The sequence below is a fragment of the Hipposideros armiger genome, unplaced genomic scaffold, assembly GCF_001890085.2.
Source record: "Hipposideros armiger isolate ML-2016 unplaced genomic scaffold, ASM189008v1 scaffold_155, whole genome shotgun sequence".
Lineage (NCBI taxonomy): Eukaryota > Metazoa > Chordata > Mammalia > Chiroptera > Hipposideridae > Hipposideros > Hipposideros armiger.
In genome coordinates, this window is record NW_017731505.1 from 639,717 (window position 1) to 658,407 (window position 18,691).

General features: G+C 40.2%; 1 protein-coding gene across 6 annotated transcripts in view; it reads right to left on the reverse strand.

Annotated features, from left to right (window-relative positions):
* The window catches only part of FRMPD4 (FERM and PDZ domain containing 4), a 748,742-nt gene that overhangs the window by 198,636 nt on the left and 531,415 nt on the right, over positions 1–18,691 (reverse strand). The window lies entirely within an intron of this gene.

Genomic DNA, 18,691 nt, shown 5'->3' on the forward strand with positions numbered 1-18,691 from the left:
ATGTCCAGGACTGAAGCCCGAGGCTTCCTATTCTAAATTCCATACTACTTACACTGCACCATAATTAAATATGACTTCAGCTTATGGGCTTCCTTCTATACCTTGTAATATTTACAACCAGTAGCCAGAATTAAGCTGCATCCTCTGAAATTGGTGTTGAGAAGTTAACTATCACGTCCATTTCACATAAGCCAAATCTAACTCAGGTATTAATCCCTGACATAGAATGACACCATACAAATCCCACAAAATCAAACATGACCCTGAATTTCATCATCCTTATCTCTTTGGACTCACAGAGATTTTTCAGAATAACTCAAAGATACGTAGTGTTACAGATGGTGTTATGAAAGTGAAGCATCTTCTCAATTATTTTGCTGTAAATGGTGGTTGGGTTACAGTGCCCATAAACTGATAGAACGCCTAACTCCACACAATTTGCAAGCAAGTGACATTCAAGGTTGACATGCAATGCAAATTAAGGGAAAGGAAGCAGGGAGGGAGAAAATGAATAAAAGGTGGCTCTGGGTGAATTTAAAAAGCTCCAAGCTTGGTGGCAGCCTTGTTCCTTTTGTGGCCAACTTGGTGTGCCCCATTGGGGATCAGGAGGTCCTGTCCTGCACAATTTCTTGTTCCCATGGATCAGCGAGGAACTGATTGAACCACCAAGGCTTTTGGTTCTAGTTAATCATGCTGTTGATACAGGGACACTTCAGAAATAGGTTGCGCTCTTTCCTATCTCAGAATATAACTCTCTTTATTCAATCATGCTTTAGGGCAGTCATCACAGTATTTCAGTCTCATCCAAGAGAAAACAGTTTCCATCCTATGGACCCTTATTAGCAGCTTCTAGTGTGGGTGCAAGTGAAGAAAGCTACATCGACAGGGTGAAAATAACATCAAAGCCATGCAGACAGAAGTAAGAATCATCCTAGCAACTATTTTTAAGATTCCGCTTCTGTTATGACAAGAAGGACAGGAAAATACAGTAAAGGGGGGAAAGCAGGTAGTTAAAAACCACCTTAAATATTAATGTCAAGCCTCTGAAAAGCAGAAACTCAAGAATATATTCATTACCAAATCGTGTTAGCCAAGCAGAAATGTATTATTAATCAAGAGTTTAGCTCTGGTTAAAAAAAATTGAATGTATGTTTTAATAACCAAATTTAAACATTTTTCTGATTATTTTTATCTGCTTCATTGCATGATTGGCCATCCCACACAATTAAACTGATTGTGTGATTATACATCCATGAGTTTCAATAGAAACCTCTCGCCACTGAATTACTTGTTTCCTAATCGGGTATCTGGGAGAATTAAATCCAGGCTAACTGGTTCTCCTTCCAAAAATGTGCACATCCAACGTTAGCCTCACTCTGTAAACAATCCTGTGACAGACTCAAGACATCCTAAGAGTCTGAGGATGTATACTTAGAATCCCCAAACGTTGCACACAGGGGGCCATTAAAGTCAGATGCAGCTCTGCCTTGAATTAGACATTCGATTTTTCAAAGTGCATTTGCGTCTATTAGCACACTGAACTCTCCAACTCTGTGGATCTGGAAGGAGAATTCTAATTAGCCCTGTATAGCACAGGAGGGAACAGACACAGAATGGCCAGGTTGGGCAAGGATGCCCAGAGAGGCATTTCCGAGCTAAATGTGGGAACAGTCAGCTGGTGAAGTCTCCAGCCCCTTTCAATAGAATGGTGGAGTCCATGCTCATGAGTCTGTAGTTGTATGTCCCAGGTAAGCACACGTTGCCAAGTGGATATGCCAAGCTGGCACACTTGTGAGGGAAAGGAACAGGTCTCCTTCAGATTTCTATCTCTCTTCCTCAGACCAGGGTCCATCACATGATAGAAGCTCAATGTGAATTGAATTAAAAGAGTACACGGTACATGATGGTTCTGGCAACAGAATCTTAGGCATTTAAATGGTAGCTCCCTGCCTTCAAGCAGGTAAGAGCGTGTGTCGGGGGAGGAGAGGGATAACATAGGTTTAATAACTGCTGTTAGTCAGGCACTGTTCTAGGCATGTTGACAGGTTATTCCATTTCAAATCTCACAACAGCTTAACAAGAGGGGCTGGCTGCCGCCATGATGGCTCATCCAACAATGGATACCATTCAACCATAAGCCAAGTGAACAAAATTGATTACAAAAAGAGTATGTACAATATGACATACTTTTTAAAAATATCCATGTACATAGGCATAAGACAACAATCTGGAAGAATGGCTCCACAATGGCTATCTCTGGGCTCTGAGATTGAGGTGGGGTTTGGTTCATCTGCTTTTGTTTTTCCTTATTTCCTATAATGAATATGTATTACTTTTGTAATTAATTTATGTTAATCAAAAGAAACTGAGAAAGGAATATGATTCCATATGGATTTTTGGTGGCTTCACTGGAAAAGCTGTAGAGAGGTAGTACTGAAAGCTTGAAAACACAGTGTTGGCACAGCTGTCATATAGTGTTCAGAGTGCATCTCAACAAGCCCGCGTGAAGTGGAATTCAGTAGTCTCTACCCAAATCATAAATGTGTATGCCCTTTGACCTAAGTGTCTACCAGTATAAGATGAATTAAATAATCTATGGCACAAACGCATGGTGGAATACTATGCAGCTGTGAATGGGGGAATTTCTTTGTGTACAAATTTGGAAAGATTCTGAAGTAAATGAAAAAATAAAAATAAAAGAAGGCAAGATGCAGAAAGATGCACAGCCTGCTACCATTTGTGCAAAATCAAGGGAGGAATAAAGCATATATAAGGCCAAGCCATGAAGTCTATACACAGACAGCTTCACTGAACCTTGGCTCCACCTCTTATTATAGCTCTGAACATGAGGATGTTCCTTATCCTCACCAACACAGCAGCTTTATCTTCTGAAAGCTAAGGATAATACTAACCACCTTGTGCGATTGTCATAAGAGCTATGTGAATTAAGTGTTCAAAAATAGCTGTTATTGTTAGTCTTTCATATGCATCTAACAAATATTGATTGAGTCCCTAGTATGTACTACATGCTGTTCTAGGTGCTTGAAAAACATCAGTGAACAAAATAGACAATGAAAACCAGACCCATCGACATAGAAAATCAACACCCCAAATCACCTGGCCCAGATCTTCTTTTCTAGTCTGTCATCACACTAATTTTGTACAATATTCTGTGGCTTTTAAACTAACTCACCTGTCATACACTGAACACACATGTTCCCCATGCTCATATCTCCATATCTTTGATCATGCTAGTCGCTTCGACTAAAACACTCCTTTTCCCCCAATACAACTCCCCATTCCTCCCCGTAACTGTTCAAAATTGATCCATCCTCAAAACTCCTATCAAATGCCACAGCCTGCAGAGAGCAGTCCCTGAATACTCCTGCCCTAGAATGACCTCTTCACTTCCCTATACTTACTGGAAGCCACTGTTTGCACCATTTAGGTAGCACCTACCTCCTACAATGGCCAATAGAATTAGCATATGCATACATGTTTCCCTAGATTATAAGCTCCTGAGAATTCATACCATTAAAAAATTGCACATGTTGCACTTAGCTGGTGCTCAATAAACATTTATTTGTTAATATAGTCATTGTAACTTTTATCTCTTGTGATATCACTTAGCCAATGACAATGTCCGTAATAACAGAGGCACGTCTCCTTCATCTTCATATTCCTGGAGTTCACAGTACTTGGCAATGGTAGATGTGTAATATATACTGTTTGTTAACTGAGGGGACACATGTGAGGTATGCTCAAACAATACCGTCAATGTTTAAATAAAAAAAATTTATTATAGTAAAAGACACATTGCCATTAATCCCCCTCAAAAGACTCCCCCTCACTTCAAACACACTTATCCCATCATTCTTGCCACTTTCTGAAGCAGTTCTGGAAGTCCTCTTTCATGAGTGTCTTTAGTTACGCTGTCGTGGCCGCCTTGATGTCCTGAATCATTTTGACTTTGGGGAAGAGCCAGAAGTTGTACGGTGCCAGGTCCGGTGAATAAGGTGGATGAAGATACACTGCAATGCTTTTATTTGATACAAATTGCTGTACCAGAAGCGATGTGTGACACGGAGCGTTGTCATGATGGAGGATGAAGTCAAGACACTCATGAAAGAGGACTTTCAGAAAGTGGCAAGAATGATGGGACAAATGTATTTGAAACAAAGGGGAGTATTTTGAGGGGGATTAATGGTAATGTGTCTTTTACTGTAATAAATTTTTTAAATTTAAATATTCATCGTATTGTTTGATCACATCTCATAAGTGGTCCTTTAACTAAGGACTACAAAATTATACAGAAAGAGGAATTTTATCAATTGCTTTTGGATGGGGGACCTAAATACATAGACGCAATATCATCACCTCTTCATATTACATTCTGTCATTGAATGGCTGGTGGATCTATGTGTCTGCATGATGAGAATGTACAGACATGGCACTCATGGGACTCCTAGGCCTTCTGTCCTCACCTTGGAGTTCACCAATGGCCAACAAGCCTGCACTCTGCATAATTAGATCCAAAACTGCAACCACTTTTTACATCAGTATTGACATCAGGATCTGCCACATGGAAACTGTTTTATAATAGCATTTGTTTCAACAAACAAATGAATGCACAGCAGTTAACTTTGGAGCAGCCTCCAAAAGCCACATGACAGTGTCCACGTGGGTCCAGGATTTCAAGAGATGGACGCTACAGCCTGAAAGGCAACAGTGTCCTCCACAGGAACTTGCTGCCTCAGCATTCCTGAAAGCGTCCTGTTTTTGTGACGATGAAATTGAAATTCAGAGGCCCCAAAGCGAAATGGAAGGGTTTAAATCTAAACCTTACTGATGCTACATTTCCTAAGCTTTGATCAGATTCCTTGATATATGGTTATTTGTTTTTCCAATTCAAGGTTCCCCTAGCTGGAAATGGCTCCGGTGACGGCAAGCTCACACACTCAACCAAGATTGTTTGTTTCCCCGACTTCTCATTTTGAGAAATTTCAATCAGATAGAAAAGTTAAAAGGAGAATATAAGCACCATCCTTGTACTCTTCACCTAGCGCAGTGGTTCTCAATAACAAGAGATGTTGCCCCCTGGTGGACATTTCAAAATGTCTGGAGACATTTTTGGTTGTCACACCTGGGGGTGGTGGAGTTCTACCGGCATCTAGTGGGTGGAGGCCAGCGATGCTGTCACACATCCCACAGTGCCCAGGACGGCCCCACAGCAAAGAATGATCCAGCCCCAAATGTCAATAGTGTGGAGGTTAAGAAACACTGACCTACGTTTACCAGTTGTTAATATTTTGCAATGTTTGTTTTATCCTCTCTCCCTTTGCTCCTTTACCCTCTCCCTATCTCTGTTTATGTGTATAAAATGTTTACTTGAACCATTTCAGAGTAAGTAACAGATATCAGGACACTTCACGGCAAAACTGTGCAGCATCTACCTCTTTAGAAAAAAGACATTCTCCTCTAAAACTATAATACCGTATTGCATTCAAATTTAATATTGGTACAATGTTATCTAACATGTAGTCCATATTAAAATTTCCCCAATTATCCTAATAAGGTTCATCTGTAGGATTTCTTTTGTTTGAGATTCAGTACCCAATCAAGCTTTATACTTTGCATTTAGTGACCCTTTTCTTTATTCGATCATGTTTTAAGGATGCAAAGTTATCATAAATTTCAGACTTGAAGCCTTCAAAACCCAGCAATAATGACCACTTCACACCACAGTCTGTTCAGACTTGACTCCTGAAGTTCACACAGGCCTGGAAATGGCAGATACTCTGTCAACTAATGACACACAAGCTGTTAGAACCTTTTACACAAGGACTCTGGTAACTGTGGGCAGTTGGGACATGACAGAAAAGGGCCCCCCAAAGACTCCTAGGATTATTCCAAGGGCAGATTTCAAGATGGGAACAGAAGTTAATAACATTATCAGCAAGTGGAAAGTGGAACAAAAGGTGTCTTAGTATTTATGAGGAGGCGCTGGGACAGTTAGGACGGACAGGCCCCCACATTCTGGTGGTGATGGCAAGGTAGCAAGGGACAAGAGATCACGGCAACAGCACATGCCAGGCACCAGAACAAGAGTCTGAAAATCAAAGAACATCCTACCCCAGCTAGAAAGCCGCTCACAGATGTCTTGATGTGTGAGGAGCCCAGGGCACAGCCAGACTAGACCATTCACATTTGCTAGTGAATGTGAGACACATATCTATCCCTTTCATCCTTCCTCTTCCCATAAAGGATCTGAGGTGGCGAATGAATCTCTTGAAAGACAGTAAAGAGTTTGGTTTAGCTGATGACTGGAGGGAAGCCTGGCCAACGTGGACTGAGAACAGACTAAGAGTGGATACACAAGGAATTATACAAGCCAAGCCGCTACACAGAGGCCTTTACGATTCATCCACAAGCATTCATTGGGTGTTGACTCCTTTTTGCAAGGTTCTGTGATCGGCCTTGTGTACGATATGGAGACCCTATAATACAGTTCCTACTCTCGGCTATAACTGAAAGTAGAACTTTTCTGGTTCTGTTGAGAGCCTGAGAACTCTTTCTCTCTTCCAAGCTCCTAGTGCCCTCATGACACTACATTCATCTGTTCAATCATTCCAAACATTTGATTGAGGGCGTTTGTGTCAGTCATTGTGTGGGACTAATGCCGTGACAAGCAGATGGGGTACTTGCCCTCATGGAATTCATGGCATTGTTGAGGAAGGCAGGCATCGCGACTCACCCTATCTGGACATCATCCTGGCTCTAGGTGGTTCCCTGAAACCTGAGCTCTCATCGAAACTCCTCAGGTAGAAGTCTCATGCTGGGAAATTCAGGCATCAGGAGCCGAAAATCTCCCTTACCCGTCTCCAATTTTCCCATGTAGACAACTATTTCACCCACAGTGACCACTAAATGCTTTTTCCTCCTTCATCTAGGGCTTTTTTTTTTGCTCTTAGCTGTAATATGAACCGTGAACATGCTCTCAGGACCCACCAAATGCATCATGTCATAGAACTTGACAATGATTATAGGATTAATGAAATCCAGCATTGACTGAATCTGCCAAATGGCCTAATCTAATTTTCAAATGTGTTGTTAAAACACTTTTGCAAACACTCATCATTTTGAGAGGCAGCATTCATGTTCACATTTGCCTTAGTTTTAGATGACTCATCCTTATGAACTGTGTATGAGAAATTCAAACATTTTCTGAGTTAGCTATCCACTGTGAAAATTACATTTTCACCATTTGTAGGGGACATACACATATATTTTCATCCTTTTTGAATGTTTATGGATTAACATATAAAGTATTTGCTTGTCTGGACTAATCTTAGCCTTACTTAATGACTTTTAGAATCCTATGTTAAAAGTATATCTAATAGCTATCTCCAATTCCATTAATTCTTTTTATTATTTCTGAGTAAGATAATAAAATTATTACTTAAAAACTATCCTCAATTATGTCCCAGTAGGAATAAAGGAGAAGAAGTTATTAAAAAGAAGAAAGTGGAGAGAGGGGAAGGAACTGATATGACAATGTATGCACCTTTTGTGAACTAAAAGTGAAAAAAAGATATAGATGGAAGAACACTGGCCTGGAAGGCAGGCGACTAAGTTCTAAGGATGCCATTTATAGCAGGGAGCCGCAAACATTTTTTTGGTAAAGAGACATATAATAAACACTTTCAGCTTTGAGGGTCATATGGTCTCTATTGCATCTCCTCAACTCTACTGTTGAATCTGAAGTAGCCACTGATGATATGTAAATCAAAGGGTGTGGCTGTGTTCCAATAAAACTTTACCAAAAAAAAAAGTCTCTAGTTGGCTGGCGGGCCATAGTTCGCTGACACCAGATTTATCGTGGCACCTTGATAACGTTGTTTATATTTCTGCCTCTCAATTTGCTTATTCATAGAATGAAGGTGCTGGACTACACGATTTCTGAGGTACTTTTAAGCTTCAAAATGTTCACCTTCATCAACTCAACAGATTTATTTCTCAAAGGCCATAATCTTTAACAGGATTGGAAGAGAACCAGATACATAAATTCCACAAAATTGTTTTTCCACTGAGGTAACAGTTCACCACTCAAGGAAAGTGAACAAGATTCCTATTTTCCATAGCCTTTGACCCACAGATAGAACATTATAGTTTAGTCCATCACATACCTGAATATTTATGGGGAATTTTAAATCTCTGAACCATTGATCATGTCTTCTAAATAGGGCCACTATCTGGATGAATGGTGTTTCAAATATGCACTGCATGGGCATGGATGGAAAAACTCGCTCTAGTGGCTGCTGTCCAAAATCTGAGTCAAAATTCTTTTGGCTTGTAGCAAAAGTGTCACATGCTGATTTTTGGTTTTTTAGAGTTTTCAATGTGATGTTATAAGATGATTTTAATATTAAGAAGTATGATGCTTAATAACATCCACCGGTGTTTTATTTTTAGCCTTATTCCGTTTTTGAAACTACCAAAGGCCATTAATTTCTCAAGCTAAAATGTCCTTATTTTCGGTCAAAAACACACTTGAGTTTGGTTTGCTATTTCAGTGTCTGCTGGAGACTTCTTTCTTTACTGCTGAATTAGACTCCCTAAAGAACAAGTGTTTATAGTACCCCTGATGACGTCCTTAACAAGGTAAGACAGAGAGTTACAGCTCATTTAGGTACACCTAAACACACTGGTATGCTAAACTGTGCTGTCTGGCTTCTTTCCCCAGAGTTAGACTGCATTTGTTATATTTTTAATGGGTTATTTATAATATAAACAAAACACATCGACCTAGTATACTTTATTTTTATCCAATTTCAGGAAGATTCCTGGTGGCTTTTCATTTAGAGTCACTTAATGCCGAGATTCATGGCTTTGTTCCTGCATTTACATGACTGGCGCCTCTTCCCATCATAAGCCTGTATTGATCACGTAGTTCCGTGGCTTCTCTTCATTTTCCTAAACTATTAATATAGAAGCAAAAAAATGCGTTCATGATGCAAAGTGCAGCAATTAAAATTATTTTTAATACTCCTTGCTTAGATATCCAAGGGGAATATATTCTTTCACTAGGTTTCTCAATATCCGCACATCTTCAAGGTCATCCAAAATGTATAAGACTGGAAGAGTACAGAAAGCCTCATAAAAGATATAAACATATACACTTGACAATAGCTATCTGTCACTCAGGGCCTTCCCACTACCTTTATTTATGTGTGTATTTATTTATTGTCTTTAAACAGCTGTGAAGATCATAAGGCAAAAACACATTCGAAGGATCATGTGGGAACTTTCTGCTACTAATGGAAGCCAATTTGCAGATGCTTCCCACCCAATATCGCCCTCCTCTTATTTTTGTTTTGTTCATTCCAAAACCCTTTGATTACACACCATGTTATGGGTAGGACTGTGACAGATAGAGAAAGATGACAAGCCCCTACCCTCGAAGAACTAACAACTTAATAAAAACTAGAGAGAGGAAGAGGCGATGCTGAAAGCCGGCTGAAAACCAGAGCATCATTCCTCCTTGTTCCAAATGGGGAAAACAGAATTATGTTTTATCTCTTTAGAAAAATCTCTGAGAGTTGGAGTGCACCTTAACCTCTGTGAAAGAGAAAGCCCACATTCTTTGATGATTTTCATAGCTTTCTATTCTGCCTTCACACATCCATACCAATTTTGAGAACAATTATATTTATCATGAAAAGTATAATTAAAAAACTAGAGCAAAATAAATGGTGCCATTAGTAACAATTAGGGTTGCTTAGTTTTCTTCCATCTTCCCCCGTTTTCATTTAGAGTTCATTGATATGTTTATTCCATCTGCTCCAAAGATAGACACATTATCACTGAACACAGAGAAAGATCCAGAAATTCCTTGTCCTAGCTCTGGTAATGGCCACAACTCAGCTCTGCTACATTTTTATGACCAAACATGATCATTTTATAAATAGCGACAAAAACCCATCATGTATTTTCCCCAAGATGTGTCGTAGAGAAGAAATGACCTGAAAACACTGGGACAATAAGCTCTCAATATTTTTACATCCTGGAGTAATTATTTCCACAGCGAGGAAAACATTTATTTACCAAGTGTGCAGACTTCCAAATTGTGGGAAAGAGCTGTATTGTAACCAAGGATGACATGCTCAGTTTTTTTTAGACAAGTTCTAAAAATCTCCTCTGACAACAATAATATGTACTACAACCGTGAATATTTCCAGGAAAGAGATTTTAGCAACCAGATGATACATTTATTAGAAAGTGCTGAAAAGCCTTTCAAAATGAAAAGTGCCCATTATAGCATGGCTTTTCCAACTTTAATCTGAATTTGCATGTGAATTAGCTGAGCATCTTGTTAAAATTCTGGTTCTGATTCAGCAGACCAAGGGTGGGGCTGCAGTTCCAATGAGCTCCCAGGTGGCTTTGGTACTGCTGGTCCAAGGGGCACAGGGAGTAGCAAGCCTTAGAATGTTTCTGAAACAGGAAGTAAACTATTGCTGCTGAAGATTTCAACGTGGAGCTTCCAGACAGATGTCTATGAGGCCATTAAGGTTTGCCTGGCAGGGATTTGCCAAGATGGAAGTCAGCACACTCTCCTTACCTGACACTGAACTTGATAGACCCAGGTCAAGGCTACAGAGTTCATGAGAACTGGTTCAAACAAGGAAAAGAAAACAAAACAAATTACATCTCCTGAACAACAGTGGCACTTCATATTCACGGTCACCTCAGGTTTCTACCATATGAGCACGGTGACCACCCATTAAATGGAGTCGAAGTCATCTCCTTTAACATTAGCATCCGGTCTGAAATCAAAGGGCATCAATGTCTATGTCAGAAGCCCTGTGAGCATCTACAGCTCCAGACAAGGTACTCAAGGCATGGCTTGGCCCTCGTCTTTGGCTGTGGCTTTGGTTCTTTAGTAGAGCAGAGCTTAAAAGCTCTGGGAGACTTTCCTTGAAGCCTCTATCCTACTCCTTTCCAAAGGGATTTGTTGAGCATGTGCTGTATGTTATAACTCCTTCCTCTAAACTCTGTAAGAGCACAAAATGATCACCTGGCCTCAGTGCTCAAGAGACACGTACAAAAGCTGAAGACAGGAAACTATCATAGATAAAATGATTTCAGAAGAAGCAAGACTCAACTAGCCTGGAAATAGGTATCCCTGCAGAAATATCACACATCCCAGTGGAACCATGTCTTGGGCTATCTCCTCCACAAGGGCTTGACTTTCATATCCAGTAATGCTGTCTCCTCTCTCTATGCTCTAAATCGGTGGTCAGCAAACTACGACCCATGGGCTTGTCCACCACCGGCTTTTGTAAGTCCAATTTTATTAGAATATGGCAATGCCCACTGACTTAACTATAGTCTATGGCTGCTTTCTGTGTGACAATGGCAGAGTTGAGTTGTATGACAGAGACCATAAGGCGTGCAAAGCCTAAAAATTTCACACTCTGGATTTTTACAGAAATGGTTTGCCAACTTTTGCTTTAAAGTAATATGTACCTCCCTGACATCACTTCTATGGTATCTTGTATTACAGTCACCTCTAGATAGCTAGAGAGGGAGGGAGGGAGGGAGGAGGAGAGGGTGGAGAGAGGAAGGAGAGAGAAAGAGAGAAAGGGAGAGAGAGAGAGAGAGAAGAAGAAGAAAAAGAAGGGAGGGAGAGAGAGATATCTCCAGGGCCACAAAGTTGCACAACCCCAGGTGGTGTCACTTTATGTTATAAGTGACCCTGTTCCTCAATTCTCTTACAGGTTCCATGCATGGTCATATCCTAGTAAGTCATGGACCACCAGCATAGGGGTTTGCCTAAATTTGGAGCTCAATCAATAGAGTTTAATGAAACTGAACTTTGGAGTTTTTCTTGGGCACCACTGAAGCCGTGATATTTAGGATGGTGAAATTACCAAGAGCAATAAGCAAACATCTGATTATACCTGTAACTAAATTAGCAGAAACCAAATGGTCCTTTTGGCAGCAAAACAAAAGTGGCTCTTACAGCCATTTTGCTTGACAGGGATTTTACAAGAGGCTTCATAATGCATTGCAGCCATCAAATACTTGATAGTAGCACTTCCAATGCTTGGTGAATCTTGACTTCCAAGCCCTAGTAGAGACAAAGAGTACAGTCCCCTGCCCTTTCCACCGCAAACAACCCAGAGGCATAGACACTGGCATGCTGGTTTAAGGGCTGTCTCTCTCTCCTTCTGCTCCAGCAGCCCCGCTCATCTGGTATTTTACAGTCTTAGCTGGGCTCCAAGGACCCAGCAGGAGGAAGAGGCAGTAATTGCATTTTGTAAGCAATTAACTTTTTGCTTTCTTTTAAAATTTCCTCTTTTATGTTCATCAATTTTAAAGAAGGGAATAAAAATATACACCTTCTGTCATTGCCTCTGGAAAAGAAAGCCAGTCAAATCCTTTTTAAATTATTGTATTCACCCATTGTATGTTCTAATGCTCAGCATTTCGTTCCTTTACAGCCTTTCTGCCAGTCCGACAACTTCCATACTTTTCAATTGTGAGTCCTGTAAGCCCATATCAGTCCTGCTAGCCCCTAAAATCATAGAAGAAAGGAGTTCCCAAGATGCTGGTGAGTTTGGCACCCTTTAATATAAATTTAATTTTTATGGATATAGCATACTATTTCATTTGCTTTCCCTCACTAAAAAATACATACATACATAAATCTTGCCTATACCCAGATGCTGTATCCTTAGAAACAATTTGGATAAAAAAGACAAATAAGTGTGATGCTTAGGTTCAATTTACTTGACGTACGCCTAGACCACAAAATTACCCAGTAAAAATTATACATTTCAGTGAATGATCTTTCTTAGTACCACCTTAAAAATTCATAACATTCCACAAAAGCACACAAAATGGATCTTGATTTCATGAAGGATTAGAATATAAATATCCCAATACAAAGTCTGTCATCCTACATCCAAATGGCATTCTAGCATAACCAGAAACACTACTTTGTTTATAAGATAATGGAGTATGAAGGATACATACAGGCTAAATTGGCGTAACATAAACTTTTGATGGTTCCAGTAACTAACTTTGCTGTGTCTCTTCCTCTGTGTTCAGTGGCAAAAGCTGAGAACCCAGTAACCCCTGCCCATTGTAGGATACATGGCACTGGCTATCCCCATCTTGTAAAGCACTGTTTAAGTTCTCACCTCCCTCCTAAAGCTGCTGCACTCTGGTCCAGGCCACACTGAGGTCTCTGAATTCCTGTAGCTCTTCCCATCTCAGACCTTTACTTGGTAATCCACACACAACTCAAATTGGAAACGTCCCAAAGTGGACTCACATTCATTCTCTCAAACTTAGTCCTCTGCCTACCTTCCCCATCTATAGAAATGGCAACCCTTACATGCCAAGAGAGGCTACAGTGAATTCCATGCATTTCCTATAAGACACCTGCCTTCTCTCACCTTTGAGTGTTTAAGCTTTCTGGCCCCTCAAAGTCCAGAAGCCTTCTCCAACTCTCCCATCTCCATCCACTCTCCCGACTGACTTACCCTTTTCTGGCTTAATGCTTCCTCCTCCAAGAAACTTTCCGTCAACTGCTCTGTCCAATATAGTAACCACTAACTACATGTAGCTGTTGAACACTGGACATGTGGAGAGGCCCAACTGAGATGTGCGGTAAGACCAGATTTTGAAGACTTAATAGGAAAAAAAGAAAAGAAAATGGTTCACTAATAATTTTGTATACATTGATCACATATTGAAATGATACAATTTTGGATAACTGGGTTGAGCAAAATGTACTATTAGAGTTAACTTCACAAACTTCTTTTTATTTTCAAAATGTGGCTAACAGAAAAATTAAATTTATTGGACAGGGCAGGTGCTCCGCCCGCAGATTTCTTTATATCCCTCATTCTTTTTGTTCATTTGCCTGGTGACTTGATTATCTGTTATGGGCTCTGTGAGCTGCTTCAGGCAGGGAATTTGTGGTCTTGTTCAGGATTACACCCATCAATGACAAATAGGAGGCACTCCCATGTTTGTTGAATGAAAAGAAAAACTACTTTAAGAATCAAGAGATAAGAATTGCAGACATCTTACCTCCCTGAAGCACAGTAAATATGGAGGATAAACTAGGCTGTCTCTGCCAGTCCTTCTAGTTTGATTGACTGCAAATGTCTAACACGGATGTTTAAATGAGTCCTCATCAGATTTTTAGTTCTTTTCAAAAAAGTGTCTTATCTCTTCCTTGTTATCTTCTGCAGGGCTTGGGAAATACTATTACCTTAAAAGTCATTATCAATTCAACAAATAGTAAGCTAAAATCATTGCTTATGAGTCTGACAGGGTGGGCCTAGTGCGGGAGAATAAGTACTTGACTTCGTTGGACTCTTCCTAAATCATGTACAAATGTGGAACCTCTTTTCTCAGAGGGGAGAAGCTAAGGGCAGGGGCTGGGGGCATAGATGGGAGGGAGTGGGGGGGAGGGGTAGTAGGAAAGCTGGCTACAGCGGGGGTGGCAAGATCCTTAAATGTAAATTCCCCACACACCACACCACTCCAAGCTCCCAAAGAAGCCAGTACCCAGGAATGTCTGTTTCCGGGGATACATCCTCTCTTCTCTTTCCTTCTTTAGATAGTAAGGAGCAAGCAAGGACTGCTCCAAAGGTATTGGGTATTATCCTGTGAGTTGACCATCTAACTCCATAACAGTGTCTCAGGCCCCAAATCACCTGTTCTGTGCAGCTCAAGACACTTCTTATAGATAAACACAACCTTAATTTATAACCTACAGCAAGCAAATACACAACTGATAAATTGCTAAGTTGATTTCATGAAAACATCCACACCAAAACGTATGTTTGTTCTTAGGCTTTCTTTTTTCACTTAACTGCGCAACCTCGTTAGTTGTCCAATTCATCATCATATGCTGGCTCACTGTCTATGCTAGCTCCACCACTGTGATAAACATTTCAGATGTAGACTCTTGAAGTCATTAAGATCATTTGCTTTATTCAAAGAAAGAATGCCAGCCATTAATCATGGCACCAAGACAATCTGATACAGGCCAATCTATCGATAATTCTACTGACAAGAAGGAGCAAGCTGAAAGGAGCTTTGTCTAGAACACCGGTGAATGAGTTGAAAAGGAAGAGGCACTGCAACAAAAAATTCATGATAAACTTCCTTAATAGGCTGTAAAATCCATAGTTAGTCTCTATATTTCATTGTATTTCTACCGATGATATGCAATATCTTATGGCTGAAAAATCTTTTCTGAGAGACAGGAGTGAAAAATACAAAGGCTTATTGGAAATTTTTGGTTTTCCTTTTTCATTTTTTTTCTTTTTTAATACAGCCTACCTGAAGCTTCTATTCTGGAACCTCTCTGATCACCCCTGGAGAATTTGACATTTTAACTCTCAAAGGTTTTGGTTGTGTTTTTCTTCTTATCCACTGCATGCCTTACTCTAATTCTGGGATTTGGGCCATGTGTCCTTGAAGTCAATCTCTGTTTATGTAATTGTTCTAATTTCTTTCTTGCAATTACTTCTCTTTTTTTTCCCTATTTTTTTTAACCTCACCCTTCGTTCCATTTCTTTGTCATCTCTTGCCCTAGGTCGTTTCTCTTCCTGGCAGGCTCCCCTTGTTCTCTTTGGCAGTATTTCAGAGGCTCAAATAGTCATGATGATCAAAATGTACAGTTGCAAAGGGGGCTTCGCCTAAGGAAATGAAGCCACTGGGCAGACATTATCTCATCAATCTCTCCTGAACTCCACAAAGGAGGGACCCATTTTGCAGGAGAGACAAGAAAGGATAAAGACAGCAGCATTCTGAGTCTTAAAGGACCAGGATCAAACAGACTGTCACTCATTTACATCACAAGAGGTCCACACTTACTTCTCCCTTTCTTTCCTTCTGAGCCTCAACGTTAAGTTTTATGCAACACAATAGGGTGACTCATCTCTTGAGACTAATTTCTGTTTCTTGTTTTAGAGGCACAAAGAGGAAGAAACATAAATGTAGTTTATGTTTTATTCTCAGTTTAACTCTCTGTCTCATATACCTTCTTGGGGTCCTTGTAAAGCTCTGCAACTAGTTCATTTTTCCACTCCTATGTTAATTATTTTACTTCGATTCCTTATATGGCATTTGATAACTTTTTAACTGAAAGAGCTTCTAGCCATACCTCTCTCCTCCCTGACAACACGGTGATAGATGGAGCAAGTGATGCTGAAAAATTTTAAGACGTGACCAAGCTAGTTGATGTCCAAATCAACTTTATAAGCTAGGTCTTCAGACTTCTCAGTCTACACGTTTGTTTTTAAAGCACTTTATAATGAATTTTGCACTTAATGATGTAAACAACCCTATAAGTCCATTATTCCTGTCACCATTTCACAGATGAGTAAACTGCTAGACCACTTGCCCAAACTTATCTAGCTACTAAGTGCATGGAGCTAGCATTTCCACCCAGATTGGCCTAATTCAAATCCTGGGTCTATACTTCAACTGCTTTGTTACTGACATGCTAAAGAAAAGGCTTGTCAGCCCCTTCCCTCCCCTTCACCCATGTTTCTTAGGGCCTTTCCTCCCCTGCAAGCACCTGACCTTGGGATGCTCCCTTCATGGGAAGCAATAGCTTGGCCTATTGCAGACTTCCTTTTACCTGTGAGCAGGTAATGTCCACCAAGCAACACACCATGCACATTATTTTGCTTTAAACTTGAAATACATGTCCCCAAGAAGCATGACAGTGTTGCCAGCACACTCTCTCTGGGCCAAGTGTTGCCACGGGGATGGGGAAGCCAAGCCTCTGGGGACACTTTCCCATGCCACCTGTCCCTACCTTGCCACCAGCTGTTGAGTGCTTCCATCTTTCCAGGGTTCTCTAGGGCAGGGACTTAGCATTCTCCTGGGAATGCAAATGTGTCATTCTTTAGATTTCTGCTTGGAGATAGGAAAACCAAAACAAGCCCCTCAAGGTCCTTTTTGGCTCTTTTAATCTATAAACAAATGGCCCCTGTGTGCACCCATTAGTTCCCATAAAGAAGGTTATACATTATGCTGCTAGAAATAAGAGATGGGCAGTAATTACCAACCCTGCACTAAACAGGGAAATGTGTAACTATGGAAAGTTTTCATATAATTTTTAAGAGAGAATGAGAAAGAAGAAATCTTGCTTCCCTACTGATCGAGTTATCTCTACTTCCAGCCTCCCCTGGAATTTTCTGCAAGGGCAATAGTCCCTGAAAGATGTAATAGCTCCATAATTGCATCCAGGCAGGTTATCTGGAAGAAAGACTGCATAAAATTTCATCCTTTTCAACAAATGTCCTCTGCCAGCATACTCACTCTGTGTGTTTAGGACACTGCCAAAGGAAACCCAAGCCCAATACTTTAGTGAACTTTGTAACCACGTTGATCAAATACATCTTAACACACAACTAGTATTATTTTCTATTTTGCAAATGGGTACTCCGAGATACGACGGAAAGTAGACTCAAACCTAAAAAAAAATATATGCCTTGTGTTCGAAGTCTATGTTCTGAAGCAACATAACCACCATTTTTTAATTACCCCTTGAGGATGTGTGGAAACACATTCAATGACACGTCTAATGAGATATTTTCATATTAAAAACTTGGTTCTCACAGCCTAGAAATTTTATGGTCCAAGTTACATGTTGTATCCATTATCAAGGGTTGAAATCTATGACTGTCCTTCTGGTGTGCGTGTTTTGGGTGTGATCACAATGACTGCCAGACTCCTAGATATCAGTTCACTTTTGTCATCAGATGTGGCAAATCTATGTAGCAGGAGTTGATTTAGATTCTACTGTTGCGACATTGCAGAGCCGGGCGACTACCTTCCTAGTTATTTTGTTTTACGCTTAAAACATTTCAAGCTGTTTCTCTATTACCACAAAAGCAATACCCAAAAGTTTTGTGGCTAATTAATCAAATAATCATAATGTTGCTAGGTATATTATATTATCATTAAAATTATAATACCGTAATATTATACTTGTATATAATAAGCACTGAATAAATATTTGTCAACAAATGCCTGCAATACCAACTCATTTATTGCTAATTATGAGTTATGCTTCTTAATAACCCCAATGTGTCTAACACATGGTCCCTATTCTCAAGGAGCTTTCAATATTCATAATTTGTCTTTGTATTCAATGAGGCAGCTGGAAACAACCCAGCTGAAAAGACTGATGTCTGCCCAGCAGTTCTCACACTCCCAGCATGGAGAGGCTTTCAAATAACTTCTGGCTAAAGCCCCAGCTTCTTCAGGTCTATGAAGGAAGACCCCAGGATCAGCCTGTGCACGGCTTTGCTCTACAACTAGAGTTCTCAGGCTCTGTGCTGACCTGACAACAGACATTTTGCTTCCAACTTGCAACATGTCTTCTTGTAAGAGCCTTTCCAAGTTATAATCATTGGATTTGGGCAAAAAAGTGGGGAATTGTCCTAAGAATTTTGAATGATACAAACTGAGCTTTAGCATTTGCACTCTTTTCCAGGTTCTCTTTTGCATTTTTGAGTGTGGCTAAAACTGGAAGAGAAGAAAACTTTACACAACAATTTTTCAAAACTCTTATAATACTCTAGAGCAGCAGTGTTTAACCACAGATGGTTTTGCTTGTCCCTACTCCCCCGCCCCCCCCCCCCCCCCC